Source organism: Drosophila guanche, unplaced genomic scaffold (genome assembly GCF_900245975.1).
Source record: "Drosophila guanche unplaced genomic scaffold, DGUA_6, whole genome shotgun sequence".
In the NCBI taxonomy this organism is placed as follows: Eukaryota; Metazoa; Arthropoda; class Insecta; order Diptera; family Drosophilidae; genus Drosophila; species Drosophila guanche.
Genome location: NW_022995744.1, coordinates 12,072,931 through 12,094,146, shown reverse-complemented (window position 1 = coordinate 12,094,146; position 21,216 = coordinate 12,072,931).

Here is a 21,216-nt window from a genome sequence, read left to right as displayed (position 1 = left end):
AAATACAATTAAATAAATTATGAGATTTAGTTGCAGTGGACAGGGGACAGGGGGCGGGGGCGGGCTCATTTCTTATGATTTTCTTTGAGCATGGAAATCCTCTAAGCAAGCTAAATCCTCTCTCTACTTTCTGCCCCACTTTCACTTTCAGGGGGTGTGAGGCAGCGATAATCAGGGCAAGGCGTGTTAGGGGGGGGGGGGGGGAGTGCTGTTCCAGGTAAAACAAAAGCTTCAGCTTCAACCTTCGTGTTTGGCCAAAAAGGATTTTCTATTAAAAGCCGCAACAAAGTAGCGGCAAAGTAAGACAAAGTAGAGACCCAAGCGAAGCGCTCCACCACCCTTCCCTCCTTCAAGCAACACCAGCAGTAAAAGCGCAACATGTTGCCACAAGTAGCAAGCAAATGGGGCGGCACAGGCACAGCCACAGCCAGACACACAGACTTGCTGCCTACTTTGTCTCATCTACATGCGGCTGCTGCTGCTGCTGCTGCCCGGTAAATTATGGAGACCCCGTGCACGTCTGGTCATTAAGCCAAATAAAACCGGCGTAAGATTTATACGACGCGCCAAAGAAAAGAGCAGAAACCTGCCCCCACAGAGGGTGGGCCAGAGGGGCATGGGAAATAACGGGAAACAGAAGGCTTCGCTTACACTCTACCTGCCTCATTCTCAGTCGAGCGGCGGCAACTTCCAAATGGACTCCACCAGCTCCACAGTCGAGGCTCCTCGGACTTTGCTGCCTCGATTCCGGGGGCCAGGGGCTGGCGGTTTCGCGTTGCGTTAACTTTTTGAAATAAATTTTCGAGCTGCTTGTGCCACTGCCACTGCCACTTCCACTTTCCGTTTGGCTAAGGCACTTAATTTTACCTCCGGTAGTGGTACCCCAAAATCCAACTCTATCATTGGACGAAAAGTCTCTCTCCCCCACTCTGGCTCGGGCACCTTTGGGGCGTAGGCAGCACAGATACTACGTGCCACCTGCTGGCAAACACTGCCAGTAGTCCGTATGTGTGTGCTGCAGGTGTGTATCCTTCGCGCAACAGTTAATCTTAGTTACGGTTTACTCCGAATGGAAATAAACTCACATTTGTGTGTTCTCTATCATGAACCGAGTGAGAGAGAGAGAGACCCCTTCTTCACCTCCTTTGAAACTATTCTGAGTAGCAGTGCCTTCCGGTTTTGCACACTAGCCAGACTCTCCTCCTTTAATAAGATCACGTAATTTATTTAATTTGAGCCGCTTGTCGTGTGTGTGTGTTGTTTTATTTACTTTTTATGCGCGCTAGTGGGAGGCGTGGGCGAGACGTGGGTGTGTTGCCCTGCGCAAAAAGGGGATCATCGATGTGGCATTAGTGGTTGTTACGAGCGAGAGGATAGGCAAAGGATAGAGAAAGGATACCCGAAGGGATAGTGAAACGAAAATGAGGGATGCTGAATAGCTAACCTTTGAGGACTTTCTTTCCAAGCAATTATGCGAAATGTAAAGAGAGAAAACTGCGCCCCAAAGCAACTTCTTTTTGGAGCAAACCTTTCCTAATGGATTATGGAAATTCAGCAGAGTGCTGGAACTTTTGTTTTCCTACGTTTTTCCATTAAATGTACTGTTTTTTCCACCAATTAAATTATCAAACTCTTTGGGGATTGCTCCTGGATGGGGCGCCCCTTTTTCCAATGTGGGAATCTGTTTAAATCTTTTACGAACCATATTTACGTTGGTAAAAGTTAATTTCCTATGCTAAAAGTGCAATTTGAGAAGAAAACTTTAAAGCTGCCTCGAAAAATCTTCTGTTTCCAAACTTTAGATGGAACTCTGTTCTGTTATAGTATTTTCAGGTATTTCTGTAATATGTTTCTAGTAAAAGGAATGCATTCCATTGTTTGAAGCACTTCCCCTGCCCTCTGCCCTAATATATTCCATTCCTTTGGCAAGTTTTGGCCACTAATTGAGTTCAAGTCTTAAAGGAGAAGCTGTCTTTGTATCCCTCGCCCTCTTTTTCCTAACACCCCATTCAACATTGTTTCTTCTTTTACTCACAGACACTTTAAAGTTAAATAAACTTTATCAAAATGCTGCACTTGCACTACTCGAAATCCAAGTGCCACAGTTGCTGCAACAGCAGCAGCGGCAGCACAGAACGATACAACTGCAACTCCGTGGCACCGATCTTCATTTCAATAAGTTTTCTGTTTCTGTTTTCTGTGTGCGTGGCAGGCAGTGGGGGTCTCTGGTCGGGTCTGGTTTTGGTCTCTGGCAAGTCAACAAAGTGGCGCCTGGCCCCAAAAAACTTTATCTAACACTTTGCAGCATGGCCAGATACGAGCGGTAACCGTACAGAGTGAGGGGTTGGGTGTCGGTCTCTAGTTTCAAGTGCAGGTCCCGGGTCCCGGAATGCGTCACGCACTGATGGCGAAACCCAAACACTTACCCCACCGCCCCAGCTGTTCTTTTTGAGGGGTAGGCAACGTCTTAAACTTTTGTGGCACACACACTTGCTGCAGTCATAAAAGTACCCGAAAGTACCAGAAATGTAAGGGGCCAGAGGCCAGGGCCTAGTAAATGGCTGAAACCCTGAAATAAACTGCTAAATGGTTTGCTGCGGACTTTTTTTTGTTTGTTTCTTGGCTGCTCATAAACTCAGCGACCCAGGGACCCTCAAAGTCATTGAGAGTATGCTCAAGGGATACCCGAAAACTATCGTTTCCATTGACCTTTAACCAAATCATTGCAGTGTATAAGTTGGGTTTGTGCCGTGCCTTGCCTTGATGCATTTTCTATTGTTCCGTTTGCCTTTTGTTTCATTTGCTTTTAATTTAGCAAAGAGTGCAGTCGGAGAGTCTCATTTTTTGGGCGCCTTGTGTAGAGTTTTGGTGCCGTTTTCCCAATTTGCAATTTACCCTCGAGAGCGCCATAATTATTTTGTTGCAATTAAAAGTCTTGACAGTGGCAGAAGCAGAATTTGCCCAATTTATGCAGCCAGCATTGGCCAAGAGGCAAAAGCACAACTGGAGCAAAGCTTTGGGTCCAATCTTTAACAATTATTTGAATAAGCAAAGAAGAGAGAAGCGAGAGAGAGCATACAGCTTTAATCAAAAGGCAGACACTTGATTTGTATTCCGCCTTCTCCTAAGTCTCCTCCCCCCCTTTTTTAAGGGCAAATATCAAACGAGCAGATCCTATCCATAAATATTTGATGGCTATCAAAATATCAATTTGCCCTATTAATTCAGCAAAACGAAAACACAATGCCACCAATATAATATTTCACAGTTATTCCAGGCCACAGAGACCAGTCTTCCCCTACCCTTTGGGCACTCTCCTTGGAAATCGTTGCCTCTAAGAACCATTGCGAAAATTTAACATAGAACGAAATTAATTTTAAATTATGCATGACCCCGCCCCAGCGCCGCCGAACCGAAACGGAGAGTACACAAACCGCTGGGGGATTTCGAATATTTCCACCTGCCAACATTAACCCAGAAAAAGAGTCGAGGGTGTCCATGTCCGTGTCTTCTGGTGGTTCCTTCTGCTTTCGCTCTCCCTCTCTCTGTACAAACTGAATGTAATTCAAGCCAAAAGCGAACTTAAAGACAACGCAGCTTCAGCGGCAAGAGGGAGGGGCAGGAGGAAGTGAAGTGAAAGCAAGTGCAGCAGAGTGCCATGGATTTTTCATACCCTAGAAGTACTGGATATGTAAAGGGGTATATTTGCTACTACCAAATTGTAAAATACATTAAATAAATCAATTGTAGGCAGATTCTCACGCACGACATTCAGCAACAAATTTTGATGTGGGCGGAAATCGAAATTATTTTAAAATTCTAAGACATTATGGGTTGAAAAAGCAGAAGACCTTTACATATTTTAATTAATGGGCAAGCTACACATTCATTGCCGAAAACGTTTATGACTTCTCACAGGCAGAGATCAAACGGGAGATAACAAAAGGGAGATGAGAAGAAAACAAAGCAAAGTTCTCTCCGCTCATAAAATGCGCGCACACAAATGCACACATACACATATTGCTTGCAAAATCAAGGAGAGAGCAAGACACAGTGCAGTACCAAAATATTGGCATGGTAGCTAGAAGAATATTAAACATCTCTGCTCCTCCCGAATTTCTTCTCATTAAAACTAACTTTTCTAGAGGGTATCTTGCTAGTCGTTATATCTGCCAAATGGCATTCTTCCCCTCTGCTTGTTACTTTACGAGTGGCGTGAGTTTTTGCATTTATTGAGTAATAAAATCGTAAATTTTCAAGCGCTGTTACGGCTGCCACGGCTACGGCTCTTCAGCTGCCGCGCCACACCCACTGCATCTGCTATGCTCTTCACTGCTGCCACTCCTACTGCTGCTACTCACCCTTCTCCGCTCTACCCCTCCTCCCATTGGCAGTGCAATTGTTGGACATTCAACAAGCGCATCCGCTGCCTGAATTGGAGAATGAAGCCGGGGAATGGTTGTAGGGACTCCTCCGTGCCACTGGACTGGACTCGGGAATCAGGCCACAGGTACCCGGTAACGTCCTGCTGACGCTCGCTTGCCTTCTAACGAGCCGTGGCATACATCCACAGCCCCTCCACTCCCTTTAGGGCATCCCACATTCAACCCACATTCACCCTCTCTCTCTCCGCCCACCCTTTGGGCCATCCCTGCCTCATGGCTGTCTGTTGCTGCTTTTTCTTCTGCGGCTGCGGCTGCTGCTGCTGCTGATGCGGCGCGATTCCTTTGTGTGCCATTGTCGAAAATTGAATTTCAAATTATTTTCACAGCTCTCTGGCCTAGTGGCAGGCGTCTCTGTGGCACACAAACCCCCCCCTTGAGCAGTTCCCCTCCATCACGCAGTCTTCTCGACTGACATTGAGCCGTGACTGTCTCTCTGTCTGTTCTGGTCCTCTGGTCTCTGTATAATCGCAGCTTTATTAATTTTTTATCGCCTACTTGTGCGGCGATTTTTGTGAATTTTTATTGGAAATTAAAAATGCTAATGTCTTGAGTGGCGCGTCGCAACCCCCTAATGCCTTTCTAATTTGTGTTTGTTGTGCACCAGTCCGGCCCGTGGCCGAATGACCTGTCAGAGTTTATTAAGTTTTGACTACACTTTGATCTGAATCTCCCGTCGCCACTCTCCGCCGCGCCCCTGGGGGGTTGTCCATCGTCGGCGAGAGATGTTAATGATGTGGCAAATTATTATGGCAGTTGCCCCTCAAAAGTCGAAAGAAGTTCATTTTGGGGGGGAGAGGCGTGCGGGCATCCAACTGTTGAAATGCATTCAACTTGAATGGCCATTGATTTCGAGTCTTGGTTTTCACTCTTGATTGGCTTTGACTTTGCCTCGTGACTGTTCTTTTTCGTCTTGTGTCTTCCGTCGGGCTGATGCCGCTGCCGCTGCCGCTGCCGCCACTGCTGCTGCATTTATTGAAAACTTTTTACTCTCATTTCCCCCGAGGGACAGTCAACAGTCAAGGCAGTCAGTCAGTGTGGTACACAATTGTTGAGCACATAAATTACCCAGCCACATGTCTGGGCCTCTGGTCGTAACAGTTTGCTTAGATGCCAAAACAATTTGCTAAATTGGCCCCGGCATTACATATTTCTTCTGTTTTTTTTTTTGTCGGTCTAAAGGCTTTTAAATTAATAAGGGCTCGGCCTTTTGGTATACAATATGCAGGGTTTGTTGTGCGAACATTGAATACCCTTATGGGATGGAGGGAAAATATGTAAGTTTACGTTACTATAAACTTTCATGAATAAACAGTCGGATATACCCGCTGGTACTCTGGGTACCCGACGCCATCGATCACTTAGCTTGCAGTTATTTTCGAACCACTCTCTCCATTTGTTCTGCTAGTAAAGAGATCGAGAGAGCCAGCAGGTACCTGCGTACCAAAAAAAAACCAATGAAAATAGCAACAACAATTTTGCTAGAAGCAGAAAGTAACCCCAAAAGGAATATGTATGGAATGTGTATATGTTTGTATGTGGGCTGCACAAGAACACCAAGAGATCAGCAGATTAGCGTAAATGGCAAAAACAATTTTGCGTCTCCGCTTTGCTTTCGAGTCGAGGCGAGCCGCTCACCAAAGCTTGTGTGTATGCAGGTTTCTGTGCTCGCAAGTTCACAGTTATTGCAATTATTTCTACCTGCAGTGATCCCTCTCATTTGTTTCTACTCGAGTTCTTTTTCTTTTCTCGCTCTTTCCGTTAGCTTAGCGACCCTCAGCTCTTACTCTCTCTCCCGCTTTGACTTTTCGAGTTATTACATTTTTCGTGCATTTTTGATTTGCGTGTTTGGGTTTATAATTTCTTAACAAAAGGTGCATATGATTTTTGTTCAACTGCTAAGCGCGGCCAGTCACGTGCTACATGGGTTTCCGCCCCTCCCCCATCCTACTGACAACAGTCACGGAAAAATATGAGCTGGAGATGGAGGGAGCACTGGGCGGACGACTCCAAGCGAAAGTCAAATGTCATGTTTATGTCATGTTACCATTTCGCTGGCTGTCTTCCTTTTTGTTGTGCTACCCGTACCCGCACCCGTCCCGGGGTATGTACGTACAATCTTTTGCTGTGGGTGTACCCGTATCACCCACTCTCTCTGTCTCTCTATCATTTTGGCTGTACGCTTTATTTCACTTTGGGATTGTTTTGTGAGCTGTGCTGCTGTTGTGCTGCTGCTTTCTGCGCGTTTTTGCGGCACATTTCATTTTATTTGTTTGGAAATATTTCACTTACTCTGACATCCGCCCAGGACGCTGATAAACTTGGAAGAAAACGATATGAAATGGAGGCCAGGGCACAGACGAGCCGACGCCAGTCACGCACCCACTCCTTGGAGTCCCCTGTCTAACTCTCTCTCTCTCTCTCTGCCGCTCTTTCTCCCCCTGTCGGATCAGCATTCCATCTTCCATCTGCTCGGGGGGGCACACATCGTTTTATGACATTTACCTTTATGACAGGTATTTTGTGTGTGTGCAAATTTTCGTATCCCATATCCCATATTCCATATCCCGGAACCGTAACCGTATCGGTTGTGTGTGCACCTTTTGCAGATGTATCTGTGGCTGAAATATTAATTTCCCCCTTTTGCAGCTCTTCCTTTTATGGCCGCATGTTGCGTTGCATGATTTATGGCCAAAGGGGCTGCACTCCCCAGCAAGGGAGATGAGCTGGCAGGGGAAAATGTGCAACAAACGTCCCTGGAAAAACTCTGGAATTCAATTTAGCATATGGCCACCTTTAATCGACATCGAGGAGCTTTCAACTTGAAGAAAAAATAAAATAAAAAATTAAAAGATTAAACTAAACGCCTGACTGCGCATTCCTAGCCCATAGATAAGCGGCAGGCAACGTAGGGGAAGAGCAGAGATAGCAGCAGGAGCAGCAGGAGGTGAAGCGGCAGCTCCAGTAAAAAGGAATTAATTCAGTTAAAAGTTTCACATTAAAAGCAACAACAGAAAAAACCCAAAGGAAGCCGTCCAAAAGGAAGCAACCAGGATGGCAAAGGGGGGAAAAAAAAGAAACTCGCAGAACAATACAAAAAAATTTAAAAAAATAAAGCAAAGAAAGCAAACACCACTCGAAGGTTTAGATACCCTGTGCTAGGGTGTACTTGGAATATATTTTTACACATGTTTTGTTCTTTAAAGCATGAATTTCAGGACCTGTCTGTTGAGTGTCTAGGTACAAACAAATATTATGAAATAAAATACAATTAAATACGTCAAAGCATGTTTAATTTTCTTTAATGTAAATACCCTGGTTTTTGCCCAGGGTATCACACAGTAGCAGGCACTGAAAGTTGGCGAAAGCAAAAACTTTTTAAATATGCTCTTGTCTGCTCATCTGCTGGTTGGCTTTGGCCTTTAAACTCCTTTTTGGTCGCTTTGTTTTTAGCATCTCTTGGCCTTCTTTTTGTTTTGTGGGTGGTTGTTGGGCTGACGCTCTGGTTGGGGGTGAATGCAGCAAAACAAATTGCAAATTAAGAACTAATTGGCTTACACAACCTAAAGCAGCCATTAAAAGGGCTGAGAAACAGAGCACTGCGGGGCCAAAAGGTAGACACGCCGCCGCTATTCACTTTAAACTTCTTGGCCAAAGTTTTCTGCTTTTCTGCAGCAGATCACAGGTTCCAGAAAAAGAAAAGCGCTCAAGAAGAGCGTAAAAGATGGCAGGCAAAGCGTGGCAAAAGAAGGAAAGAAAAACCCGTTACAAAAGCGTAAAGAGAACTCCAGAAGGAGTGTCCGGCTGTTGTTTCTACAAAATTAAAAGTGAAACAGCAACGTGTGTGGGCGCAGCAGCTCCATCACCCTCACTGTTGACAGTCCCTTTTTTCTACCATCGGCAGGCAGACCTTTTACATTATTTAGATAATTATTTGCACATTTACACGTAAAGCAAAGGGCATGAAGGAGAGAAAAGAAATAAAGGAGCGAAAGGGAGAGAGTGTTGAGAGCGCGAATCAATTATCACCTGAAGATTACATTACGCATACGCCCCCCGCATGTCCACCCGCCCTTGCTGCTGCTGGCCGGTGTATATGGCAGAGCACTCGAACTTTTTACCTAAGTGAAATTTTCCAACTTAATTTATGCAATTAATTTACACTCGACCATGTCAAATGGCCCTTTCCCCCTCCGTCCAGCCCATCCTTTCAGCTGTCAGCACATATTATGAACAGCATATAAATACACGCAGGAAGGACTCTTCGCCTGCCAAAAGGGCTGTTGTGCTGTGTGTCCTGTGCTGTCATTGAATTGTGTTCTGAAATCAATGCAAACAGCAGCAGCATCGGCAGCGTAATCGCATTGACCAGACCAGACAGCAGCGGCGGCTCCATCGACTGATGCTATCCAACATTAACTGGCGGAATATTGCTGCTGCCAGCTGCTAGAGAACCGAACAGAAGAACAGCAGCCATAATGAGAATAATGCACGAATATAAATAAACATCAGGCAGACATCAGCAGCCCTCAACATCAAGCAGGCTTCAATCTACAACAACAGCAAAACGAGAAAGAGAGCTCAAAATTCCAGAGCTTAAAGTTACAGAGATTTTTCACTCACTGCCGGACGAACAAAAACAAAGCCTGCAGGAAAGGAGTGGAGAGCCGAGCGGAAGCAAAGTTCATGGAATCTAAGCAGCCGAAACGAAACGCATTAAAAGTGCAACAGTTTTTCGGTAAAAAGTTATTCCTCTTTGACCGGCGGCTACTCTAAAACCACCACAAAAAACGCTAAAGAGTGAAAGAATTTAGGTAGCCGAAGCACAAGATGCCCTTAAATGGTGCAGAAAGAGAGCGAGTGAGAGGGTAAAAGCGAACATTTGCTCGGCCTCGGCTTTTGGGTTCAATTTCTTCTTCGGTTTCAGCTTCGGCAGGTTGACAGGTTCGAATGATCGGTTGGCTGGCAAGTTCGTTCCAAGAACAAGTTTGATCCAACATGATCGAAGCAACAGATCTCCTCCAAATAAACCTTAAACTTTGGAGTCTAAAGGATCGCAGGGGCTTCGTCGTTTTCTGCCCTAGAATTGGTACTCCCCATTTGAAAGTGTATGAAAATGGCAGCTTTTCCTAGTAGCAGTCCAAAGTAATCACTGCCATGGTGAGGTTTTTCTGTTGTATTTCTATTTGGTGCCGTGTCCAGACTGCCAGAGTGCAAAATGCAAAATGCAAATTGCAGAGTTTTGAGTTGTTTCCTTCTACTGGACTGTTTTTGTGTGTTTCTGGGCATTGCTTTTGGGCAGTTTTTAAAAATTAACACATAACAACACACACACCACATACCAAGGGAAAGGGTTGGGGCAGACTGCGCAATCTGTTCTTTTGCTGCAAGGCACTTCCGCTCTGTCGAGAGTTGCTCTGGCTCTGGCTGGTTGGCCGGCTGGACTGCTGCCCAAACATTTGAAAACTTTTTACATTTACATCAAGCGTTTGCTGTTAGAGAGAGCGTTTTATTAAATTATTACGCGAAAATACACAACCAGAGAGGGAGAGAGAGGAGAAAGGAGAGTTTGTAGCATATTCATAGACTGGAAAGTTGAGGCTGGTTTATGAGCTCTCTCTCTCTCTCTCTCTCTCTCTCTCTGGCTAGTTTTTGGTGCGCCTCTGGAGTCGCATAAATTTCCGTTTCCGCAGAGACTGCAAATGAGCCACAAGCGACCCGCCCACACACACACACACACACACAGACACAGCTTTTGGGGTCACTCGAACTCTGGCCACAAACTAAATTTGTGGCAGCAGCAGCAGCAGCAGCAACAGCAACAGCAGGGGGTTGTAGTATCGCAGGACATCAGTCAAGCGGGCCTTACTTAATTAATTATGTCGTCTTTGCCAGTTTAAAGGCGTTTAAGATGTGCGGCCCCCAGAAGGCGTACGGCAAAGGCGCCAAAAGGGGGCATTGAAAAATGCGACTGCCGCATGCCGACAATGAAAAACGGCGACCACAGGCAGCAGCAGCAGCAGGAAGAAGGAGGAGGAGGAGGAGAAGTGACTGCCACAGCAACAGCAACAATGCAACTGACTAACTGCCGCCAAGTGACCCAAATTATTCACGATGTGGCATGATGTTGATGACGATGATGGCTGATAGGTTGGGTTGTGGCGGGATGAGGGCAAAGTGGCAAAGAGTTTTCACGGGTAAGAAGAACCACTTCAGTGGCGCCCGTCGACACAGCGTTGGCATGAATTATTTTATTTCATTTTCTTTGTGTCTCTTCTTTCAGCTGCTGTACCTTTTTTTCGTGCTGCTGCTGCTGCTGCTGCCCTTGCTACTGCCTCCTGGCTGCTGGCTGCTGGTTGCTGCTCTTCATTCTGTTTCCCCCTTTCTGACGGCGCCTGTCAGTGGCAGACAGCGGAGCCTGCCAGCCACAATTGTGACGAAAAGTGTTAAACACTTGCGTCCGCTTGGAGACCCCACAAAAGAAAGCAAAAGAGAGAGAGGTAGAGAGCGCGCAAAGAAAGGAGCACAATTATTTCGCAGTTGAAGGAAAATGGCCAGCTAGTTGGCCCCAAAAGACAGCGACAAACAGCTCACCTTCCAGGCCTGCGATAAGGATTCTGCTTCCCACTTCTTGGCACTTCCTGGCTGTGCCGCTTGGATCGTTGGCAAATCGTTTAGCATTAAATAAAACTCAAATAAAAACTCTCCTCTGCTGTCGAAAGAGCCGTAGAAATTTTGTGAATGGGCGGCACAAAGCGGTTGTATGTGCCACAAACGGCATGCGGCACATGCAAAAGCGGCATTTTTGATTAGGCGATGCTCTGGAGCGGGCGTGGGCTTTGGCACACGGATACGTATACGTATACGCAATGCGAAAGGAAAAGCAGGCTGGTTTGGGGTGGGGCACACTCTTTGATTCCCAGCCCACCTCCCGGTAAAGAAAAAAAAAAACACCACGCCCACAGGCAAGGCAACGTCCCGCTGCTTTTGGCTTATTTCAAGCGCCTGCCACATCAATCCTTTGACTCTCATTTCGCCTTTACCTCTCTCTCTCTCTCTGGCACGCTCTTTCCCGCTCTCTCTCTGTTGCTCTTTCACTTTTTTGAGGCTTTCTTTTACGCGCTTTGACATTTTAAAAGCATTTTTATGTAGGAGAGTGTGTGTGTGTGTGTGTGTGTGTTTGAGTGTGTATTAGTGTGGTGTGCGTGTAAGTGTGAATAGCCCGCTTTGCACTCACTCTCCCTCTCTTTCCCTGCTCAGAGTTTTCCTGCACTTTTCCTTTGCATATTTTCCACAGAAAGTACAAAAAATGTCACTCTCTCTTTTTTTTCTATTTGCTCTTTTCTGTGCAGTTATTTAAACCGATTTAATGGCTATTTATTTCCACGGTTAATTATGAGCGCAATAAGAGGAATCAGCAGTAAGGCCAATGGAAACGTTTAGAAGCTGCGGACAGGACGTGTGGCGACAGCAAGATACCCTCTCAAAAGCTAATTGATATGGCACTAAATGGTGATCGAAGGACAGATGTGCAGGCAGCCAGAATGACTAGAATAAATATTAAATATTTAAGCAGTTTCTGCATTCTACAAGCTAAGATCTTCATGTATGATTCTGCATTTACGAATTAATTTTTTAAATATTTTAATATATTTTAAATTAAAGATTTATGGGGTAAGGCACAACTAGAGTTTACCCTTGAGTACGGCGAATAAAAAATGGCATGCCATAGGGTCATTTGCCCACAAATCCGCCGCTCGCCAATGAATCGTTTTATTAACAACTAATTGCAAATGGCGCCGCCAGCGCACAAGTGCAACAAAAAATACTTTTGTGCATTTCCTGGCCCTATTTTTTATCGACTTTTCGCTCTTTTTGTTGTGTGTGTGTTTTCTATATGTTTTCTGTGTTTGGTTGTTTATGTTAATTTTTGTTATTTAATTTAATGGAAATTGATGATAATTGTTTGTTAAATTAATTGAATATTGTTCATTTTCGTGTGGTTATTTGAAGCTGGCAACCAACTCTACAGCAGCAACAAAAAACAGCACAACCGTGTGTATAGGATTATTATTTATGCATTTGTTGATTCAATTAATGGACTGATTGTCGAGTCTAACCTCTGACTCTGAAGTGCGTTCAGGGAGTTGTGCAGTACATTTTGCCGCAGCCTTAAAGCGAAATTCAATGCCCAAAACATTCCCAGTCCTGTGTGGCCTTATGTGTGGCAATTGCAGCACCAATTAAAAGCTGTACAATTTAATTGATACCAAGACACGGCAGCAACGAGAGACGGCAGGAGAATCGATCCTGCAGGGCTCTAACTGGCATATCTGTTGCTCGGGGGGTTCCATTCATCAGAGTGTAAACATCTTTCATGCATTGGCAGCATTTACTTTTGCCAAAAGAGTTTCATGTTCTTGCGCAAAAAGCGCTATCCTATGCCATCATCTACCTGGCAACGGAGTGCCTTTTGCCTCATAGTACCTCCTGCCACGTCATCCTGCCTCCTCCTCCTCTACCCTCCTTTCTCCCTCGCTTCTCCTTTCATCGTTTTATCAGTCTTCTTTCTTCCTGGCGAATCTTCGCACAGATTCCATTTCGTTTGCATTTTGTTCGACTGTGGCGCACACACGCTGCTTTGGCTCGCCCCCTTTCCAGCTGCCACTCGTTGTGGCAAGCTTCTGCCATTTATTAAGAGGCAACTATCAGTTTCGCCAGCAACGCGGCGGCGACTGGGAACGGTGTAAAAGAGTTTTCCCAAAAACTTTTCCCTAAACTAACAGAATGGCAAAAGGGTCGGGCAGGGTCATCAGACACGGGTTGGCAAAGGGAGGGACAGAGGGACGGAGGGAGGGAGGGTCAGTTTCGTGTCTTACGCTCGGAACTTTCGCTTGCATGCACTTTTCGCACAGTTTTCGCTGCTTGCTGCCGCCGCCGTTTGACGGTCAAAAGTCAACTCGAAGTTGAGTTCACTTCAACTTGAATTTGTTTGCAAGGGGCCAAGTGTGGGTCAGCAGTCAAGAGGGAGGGAACTCCACCAAGGAGTGGCAGCAGTGGCAGCAATAGAGTGTAGAGTGTGTAGAGTGTGTGTGTTGCACGCTCTTCTGCTCCGCTGCGAGTGATTCATTACTTTGATTCTTTGACTTCTATTCATTTAAGTTTGTTCTTGTGGCCACTGTGCCACATTGTGCGCCTCCCACTCCCATTGCGTGCCACTTGCTGTGTGTCTGTGTGGGAGCTTTCCTTTTCATTTCCCCCCCAAAGTTTGTTTCAAATTCCCAGACAAATTATGACTCCATTTTTTGGGTATTTTTATGCTTCAAAAAAGGCAGAAGCAGCGGCAGAAATCTGCTAAAAATATGTTTTAATATAAGTCTCATGCCATGCCACAAAAGGGGGCACAAGTTTCGGCGTAGTCTAATAACATTAAGCGTATGGCATAAATATTTAAATTTCATTGTCACTCAGAGGCACCGCACCACCGCACCACCCCAACCCCTCCAGCATTCTTTATGCAAATATTGCGGCCAACAATTTATATGCCTTTGTCATGCCACAGATACTACCGAAGCCACATGCGGTGGCACAGAAAAATGTAAACAATTTGTGGGGATACCCTTTGGCATGTTGAGGCTGAATTTGATGGCCAAAAAGGGTATTCCAGCTGCTAGTTTTTAGGCTTCTTTTAGCGAGTACTTTTCCCTCATTTTGTTGGTGATTTTCCTCCTTCTTTCCTTTCGAGCCTTCCTTCATTTTGGTTTTTCCAAAAAAGAAAAGGCATCCTGGGCGCTCGAAATGAAAACATCAAATGGCTTGTTATGCCTACGCTCCAGGTGGCACAGTTGTCCTATTACTGGCACTGCCACTGCCCTCGGACCCAGCCCCTGTCTGGCTGATAACTCTTGGCTGGCAACTCTTCAAACGCTCAAATTATGCCGCCCAGACGCGGAGGACGCCAATGAGGACTCCTCGGACGAGGACGACGACCGCCAAATGACGATTTTGGCCAGAGGACAAACAAACAAAAAAACACAGACCCAGACACAAACAGCAATTGCTGTGTGGCACCTCACGTTCAGTTTACGTTGCGACATGCCAAAAAGATCGAAAGTAGGCAACCATCAACATCAATAGAGGGCAGGACAGGGCAGGGAAGGGCAGGGTACACCCACACCCACTCATGCAGGGGGAGAGTCAACAAATGGCGGTGGCAAAAAGAAATGAACTGAAATAAATTGTACGTTTCCTGAGCAATTTCCATGCCCAGGCTACTGGCCACTGCCACAGCCATACTTGCCACCCATGCTGCCTCTGCTGCCACTGTGGCAGTGGCATTAAATAAAACGTCAGGCTACAACAATGCTAAAAGTGCCGGCAATCAAATAAATTCAAACGTGACCAAAAATATCCAACATATTCGAGTATTATCCACCCTGCCAGCACCGCACCACACCGCTGCCTGCCCCAAGTGCAGTTGCATTGTGCAGTTTTCTGCGTTGGGCCATAAATTTCACCACCCCAAACGTAGGAAGGGAATGTCCCCACACACAGTTGACCAGCGCTTAGGCAACATCATCATCAACAACAATCGGGCGGCGTCTAGACGCAATCGCTGGACGCCAACACACCAGCAATACAACTGCCACATGCCACACAACAGCAGCAGCAGCAATAGCCAGTGTGGGGTGTAATCATAATGGAAATATTACTACTGTTGGGGCAGCTCTTTCCTTGAGCTATCGACACGGAGTGGTGCAAATAATGATGAAAAGAATAAAAATTATCAAGGAAAAACTCAAACAAAGTAATGCAAACGCTGCTTCAAAACTACAGCAAAGGCATCGCAGCTGCTATTATTTGTAGATAAAAAACTAGTGATTAAAAATCTGTGATAAATTCGTAGTAAATGCTACAGTCCTTGATCCCTCAAACAAAAAATATGTACCCAAAATAAAGTCATTGATTGGCAATGCAAAAAAAAAACATGTATAGAAATATATCCATATAAATTGGAAGAGGGAGCGGGAGCGGGAGCGAACACTTTTGGGTGCTTGGAAATGCGCAATGAAATGGAGGCTTTACTCTCGCTACAACAGATAAGCCACGCAGCACTCCGAGTGGCTGCCACACAAAAAAGTGGCATCAATTTGAACACCACAAACACACACACACACACACACACACAAGAGCATTGTTCTTGTTTCGACTTTAGCGAGTGATTCATTATTTAAATCTGCAAAAATGTAATTAACCATCAATATGCCATTGACAACACGAGGAACTTTTTTGTAGGCACTTTTTGTGCACCTTCAAAAAAGAGGGCAGAAATCGATGACGAATTTTTTGTGAACTCCTCCAAAGAGTAAATCTATTTTTTGCGCCCACTGTTTGTCGGTTTGTGTGCGAAAACGACAAAGCGATTGACACTAAATAAAGAGTAAAGTTGTGGGTCCTCCACAAAATCAGGTAAAACTTTGACATGTGAGAGGGAAAATGGGTTTATTAAGAGGCGATTTTTTGCTTGTGGCAGAGATAAGGGCAAAGGCAAAAGATAAACTGAGAGTGCGCGGCAGGCATTTTAATTGAGTAAAATAATATTTACCCTACTAATGGCTGTGGCCGTTGCAACTGCAGCAACCTTGCAGCAGCCTTGCAACTAGAGCAACAGCTTTGGACAATTACCGCTTCCAAATCTGTGATTCATTCCGTGCCGGCACTCGCTTCGTGCGGCTTTAGCCCTTACAATAATACCAACACACACACACACACACACACACACACACAGCAGAGAGACAGAGCAGGACAGGAGTCCCTTGACAGCAGGACGGCAGGACTCCCACGACCGCAGGAGCCACAAAACCCAAAAACCAAACGAACCCGTGCTGTGGGTGGGTGAGCCGACGCCCCTCGTTTCCACCGATAAAACGACGGATTAAAAGCTAAAAGCAAACGGATTTAATCTCTATAAATGTCATTCCACAGACACAACTTAAGCAGCAGCAGCAAGCCCTGTGGCAGACATTGCAAGCTTTTGTTGCAAGCGCGGAATGGATTCATTAGAATGGTTAGCCACCATGGTGCCGTGGCAGGTGCCGCCTCTTGGCTGTCTGCGAATTATATTTTGTTTCTATGATAAAAATCATTTAATGACAAGACGCGCGTCGCCACAATTAAGGCGTTTAATTTGAATGAGATTAATCATAATTACTAGACGGCAAACCAAAGGAGAGAGAGAGAGAGAGAGAGGGACAAAGTGGAGAAAGGAGCAGCAAGACAGAGAGTAGCGAAAGACAGAACCTAAGTGGGGGGCTGGGAGTCCCTTTGTGGCTTTTGATTCTTGACTTGTTTTTATGGAACTTTTTTCTCCACTCTCTCTCTCTCTCTCTCTCTTTCTGCGTGGCTGTGGTCAGGGTTCTTATGGTCTGGCATGGAACTGCCACTGGCACTGATTGACATTCTCTGCTGCTGCCTCTGCCTCTGCCTGTGGCAACCTGCCTGCCTGCGTCTCATGTGTAAGCCCGCCCTGCGGCACTTGATATTTGCTTCGAGAGTGCAGCCGAGAGTTAATTTAAACACGAAGCCACACAGCAAATTAACCTAATACCAGTGCGCTGCGGCTCTGGGTTTTTGCATTAAATGGCAGTGGCAAAAAGCCTGCAAAAAGCAGGCAGTCAACATCAAGTGGCATGTGGCATGTGCCCTGTACTCTAATAGCACACTGGGCTAAAATAAGGGGTTCTGAGAGTCCTCCAACTCAAGGCTGGGACTAACTATGAGGCGAAAGGTGTTGAGTGTGGAAACAGAATTTATTGAAATGGATTTATATTGACAAGTTTTGAGGTTTCGGCAGCCAACAATACTAGAAACTGATGGAAAAACGTACTTAAAGATACGTAAAAGAGTAGAAAGTCATTGATAAAACAACAAATTTACAAATACTTTTATAAAGAATACCAAAACGTCGTCTATTTTTATACAAAAATAATAAATTGTATACAAGAAAAAGCTTTGAAGGAAGAATAAACCTTGGAAATGTTGTGAAATACTTGAAATTATCAAACAAGTCATTGAAACTTCGATCAAATGGTGTGTTCCATCAATAACAACCGACTTTAAGGACTCAAATATATTGAAAGTTGCTTAAACTATTCAAATATTACCCCAAATTATATTTAAATCCATGGTTAATGCGACTGTTGATTTATTCCATAAGCTTTGGATACACTGACTGAAATTCTATAATGAAGAATAAAGGTAACGCAGAAATAAACATCTAATGTTGGGTTAGGGTGTCTTCAACAGCTCTTCATCTGCTGTTGCTGCTGTTGTCGTTTCAGTTGTTCCCCGGGCAGCCCCTGCTGTGAATGCAATTTATGAAAAATAATTTAAATATCAAAAGGCTTTCGTTTTAATTACGCGCAAGACAAAAGGCAAATTCCAAAACCAAAAAGGAAACGTCAGTTGTCAGTGGAGTGTGCGGAGAGGTGCGGGGTCTCACATCCCGAGTTTTCGCAGTTTTCGCAGTTCTCTGGCATCGCTGTTGCTGCTGCTGCTGTTGCTGCTGCTGCTGCTGCTTTAATGGCAGGCGACGACTACGACTACGACGCCATTTCCATGCCCGTTGCGTTTAAATAATTAATTAAGATTGATGCAGACTCATTTGTCTTTTGCTGCGAAGCCAAGGACGAGACTTCCCGTCCCCCATCCAGGATGTGCTTTGCATTCTGCTTTTCAATTTATGTATTTTGTTGCCGCCACTGCCACTGCCACCGACGCTGCCGCTGCCGCTGCCTCTGCTGTTTTCCTTCTCCGCTGTATATCGAAAGATTTTGCATTAGTTTGCATTAAAATTTCACTTTGTTGTTGGCACCCCAAAAAGGGAGGCAACGCAGCTGCAGGAGCAGGAGCAACAGCACAGCCACCCCGCACTATAAATTTCGCTCTTTTGGCCCACAGACAAAGTTGCATTTGGCTGTAATTACAATGTAATGCTCGGATCCGGACCATTGCACTTGCAACGTGGCTGTGGATGTGTGTGTGTGTGTGGGGCATGTGGCATTATTGCTTGGTAAGCACGCATGCAACGAGAGAGAGAGAGAGAGAGGGAGTGTCGCCTGTGCTGCCTGCCAAATCGGCGGATTACAATACTGAAATGGGTTTATAAACAAGCGGCGGTGGAGCCAGATCAGATCCAATGAAAGTACTCGTAAAAAATAATTGCAATTGGCTGGAAAGCTGTGAGGGAAAAGGGGGAGGCCAGAAACCCCACATGTAACCTTAAAAACAGAAAGGGTATTTGTGAGCTGTGAAAAACACAGAAAAGAAATAGTATTTTCGTGTGGAAAGGGTTAAATTTTTGAAGGAGAAATAATATAGGTATGCAAATAGGAGAAAATTAAGGAATAATAATAATAATAATAATGTTTAATGCATTTCAAACAAAAATACATTAAATGGTCAATGGAAAATGCATCTAAAAATAGAAATACAACCATTAAAAGTACAAAAACTAAATATCCCTTAATGCAAAACAAAAAATAATTAAATGAAGTCAATTTAAATAATAATTTCAATCAATGATCGCTTAAAAATGACAAAATTCATTTGGTTCTGAAAATGCAGTTGGTATAAAAATTACACATTTTTTACTGCATTTCATTGGGTGTGGTGGCGTTTCGGCTTTGTGAATATTGTTGTCGGGGTCTCTGGATAATTGGCATGAAATCGCGTTGTATTTTTACATGTATTGTGCGTTATGGGCCGTGTGGACTAACTTCTTGATTATTTTTTTCCGCCATGAATTTATTTATTTAAATAATCCCATTTGGTGTTCGGTGTCCGGTGTCCGGTGTCCGGTGGAAGTGTCGTATGGCAGTGGCATATCAAAATTTAAATTTAAATAATAATTAGTGGAGCGAAAATCGCTTTCGATGGTGGAAAATTGCCAAATAACCCACAAATAATGACAAATAAAAGCACACCACACCACACCGCTGCCCCAGCTCCGCTCCTTCTGTTACTAATGAAAACCAAATTAATTAATTTAAAACAACAATTGGCCGAATGGCATGGTCATTACGTGGCTGCCGCCGACACACGTCGTATACGCAATTTGCAGTAGCCATAGCCTCCAGCCAGTTGCCTTTTACTCCACCACAGATACACACACACACATATGTTGCCACCGATTGAATACGCCCACACTTTGAGACATCGGTGGTCCACCGGGATGGTCCGGGTGGCGGGTCTGTCATGCATATGTAATTATTTCATAGCAGAGGCAAAACGATTCGCCTGGCAAATGTTTGTCGCGTGTAAACAAGCTTTGAGTGAGAGCGCCACTCTAGCCCCCCCCCCCCCCCCCCCCCCCCCCCCCCCCCCCCACACACACACACACACACACACATATTCTGCCATCGCCACTGCCTCTACTCTCCTGCCACGCCCCTTTGCTGCAACATCAGCTTATATTAAAAAACTGGCCAAACAAATTGATATTGAGAGCAGCGGAACTTCAGATACCCTTTGCAAATGCTACGCTGTTGTGGTAGTTATGGATTTTTGGTAAAGGAACATTTTCTGGAGAAACTCAGAAGACAAAAAGTTCTAGTTTTATGGTTAAAAAACCTAAACTTATTGGTGGATGGATACAAATACTATAAACAAAGAGCAAAACTGCTATAAAATGCAAAATCTTCATCTAAAAATCAAAAATAATAAAGAAAATCTAAAAGAAAATCCGAATATATCAAAGATTGTACGAAAATTATATAAATATTAAACGAAAGTCAAATTTCGAACGTTTTGTTTGAGTTTTTCTCTCATAAGCTTTTGAATTTCTCCGTTCCAAAACCCTTGCCATAATCATCATACCCACAACCCATATAAGTTACAGAGTAACCTCTAGCAGAAGTTGGGCAAACACACAGCGTTGGAGCACAGGCAAAAAATTGTTGCATATTTTTCGGGTGGCACCGGCACCCGGCACACGGCACCCAGGCGATGGCAGGTAAAAGACCAAAAGACCACGTACTTAGCCTGATTTACACGTTGCCATGGGGAGGCTATCCAAGGAAGGGGCATGAGCAGCAGGCAGGCAGGAGGTACGACCAGGCAGGAGTCAAATTTGCATCACAAATGTGTCTTTTTCAGGTTGCTTGACTTTGCATAACCCCTTTTGCTCTCGTTCTCTGTGTGAGTGGCAAGGGATGACTTCATTTCATATTTTTCTCGGGCAACATTTGCGTAACGATTTGCATTACAAAGAGTTGTACTTTTGCCGTGAACCGTACCGTAACGCCCACACACCGCCGCATAAAATACATGAGTATCTAATGGGAAGACACTTCTAATACTGTCCCCCCCCCCTTTCCCATTTCCACTTTTCCCCTTTTCAAGTTGACTAATTAACAAACATTTTGAATCTCAGAGCCGCTCTCGGCCTCTTAAGAGCTTTGCTTTCGTTTCGTTTAAAAGGTTTTTTTTTGTGTGTGGGAGCCAGACTTAATTTCTATGAAATAAAACATTTTATGAGAATATTTCTGCTTTTCATATTGCATTTCGATTTCGATTCAGGCAATCCTTTGATTTATTTTGGGTTTTTGGTTTCTGTTTGGATTGGTTTGTTGTTTACTAAATTTGTTTGCCATTTGTAAAATCAATTGCAAATGCAAGGAAAGCAAGTCCTGGCAGAGCACTCATCAGGCACACACACTCACACTCCCATCTCATAAAATAAAAATATAGGGGATAGGGGATAGGGGATAGAGGA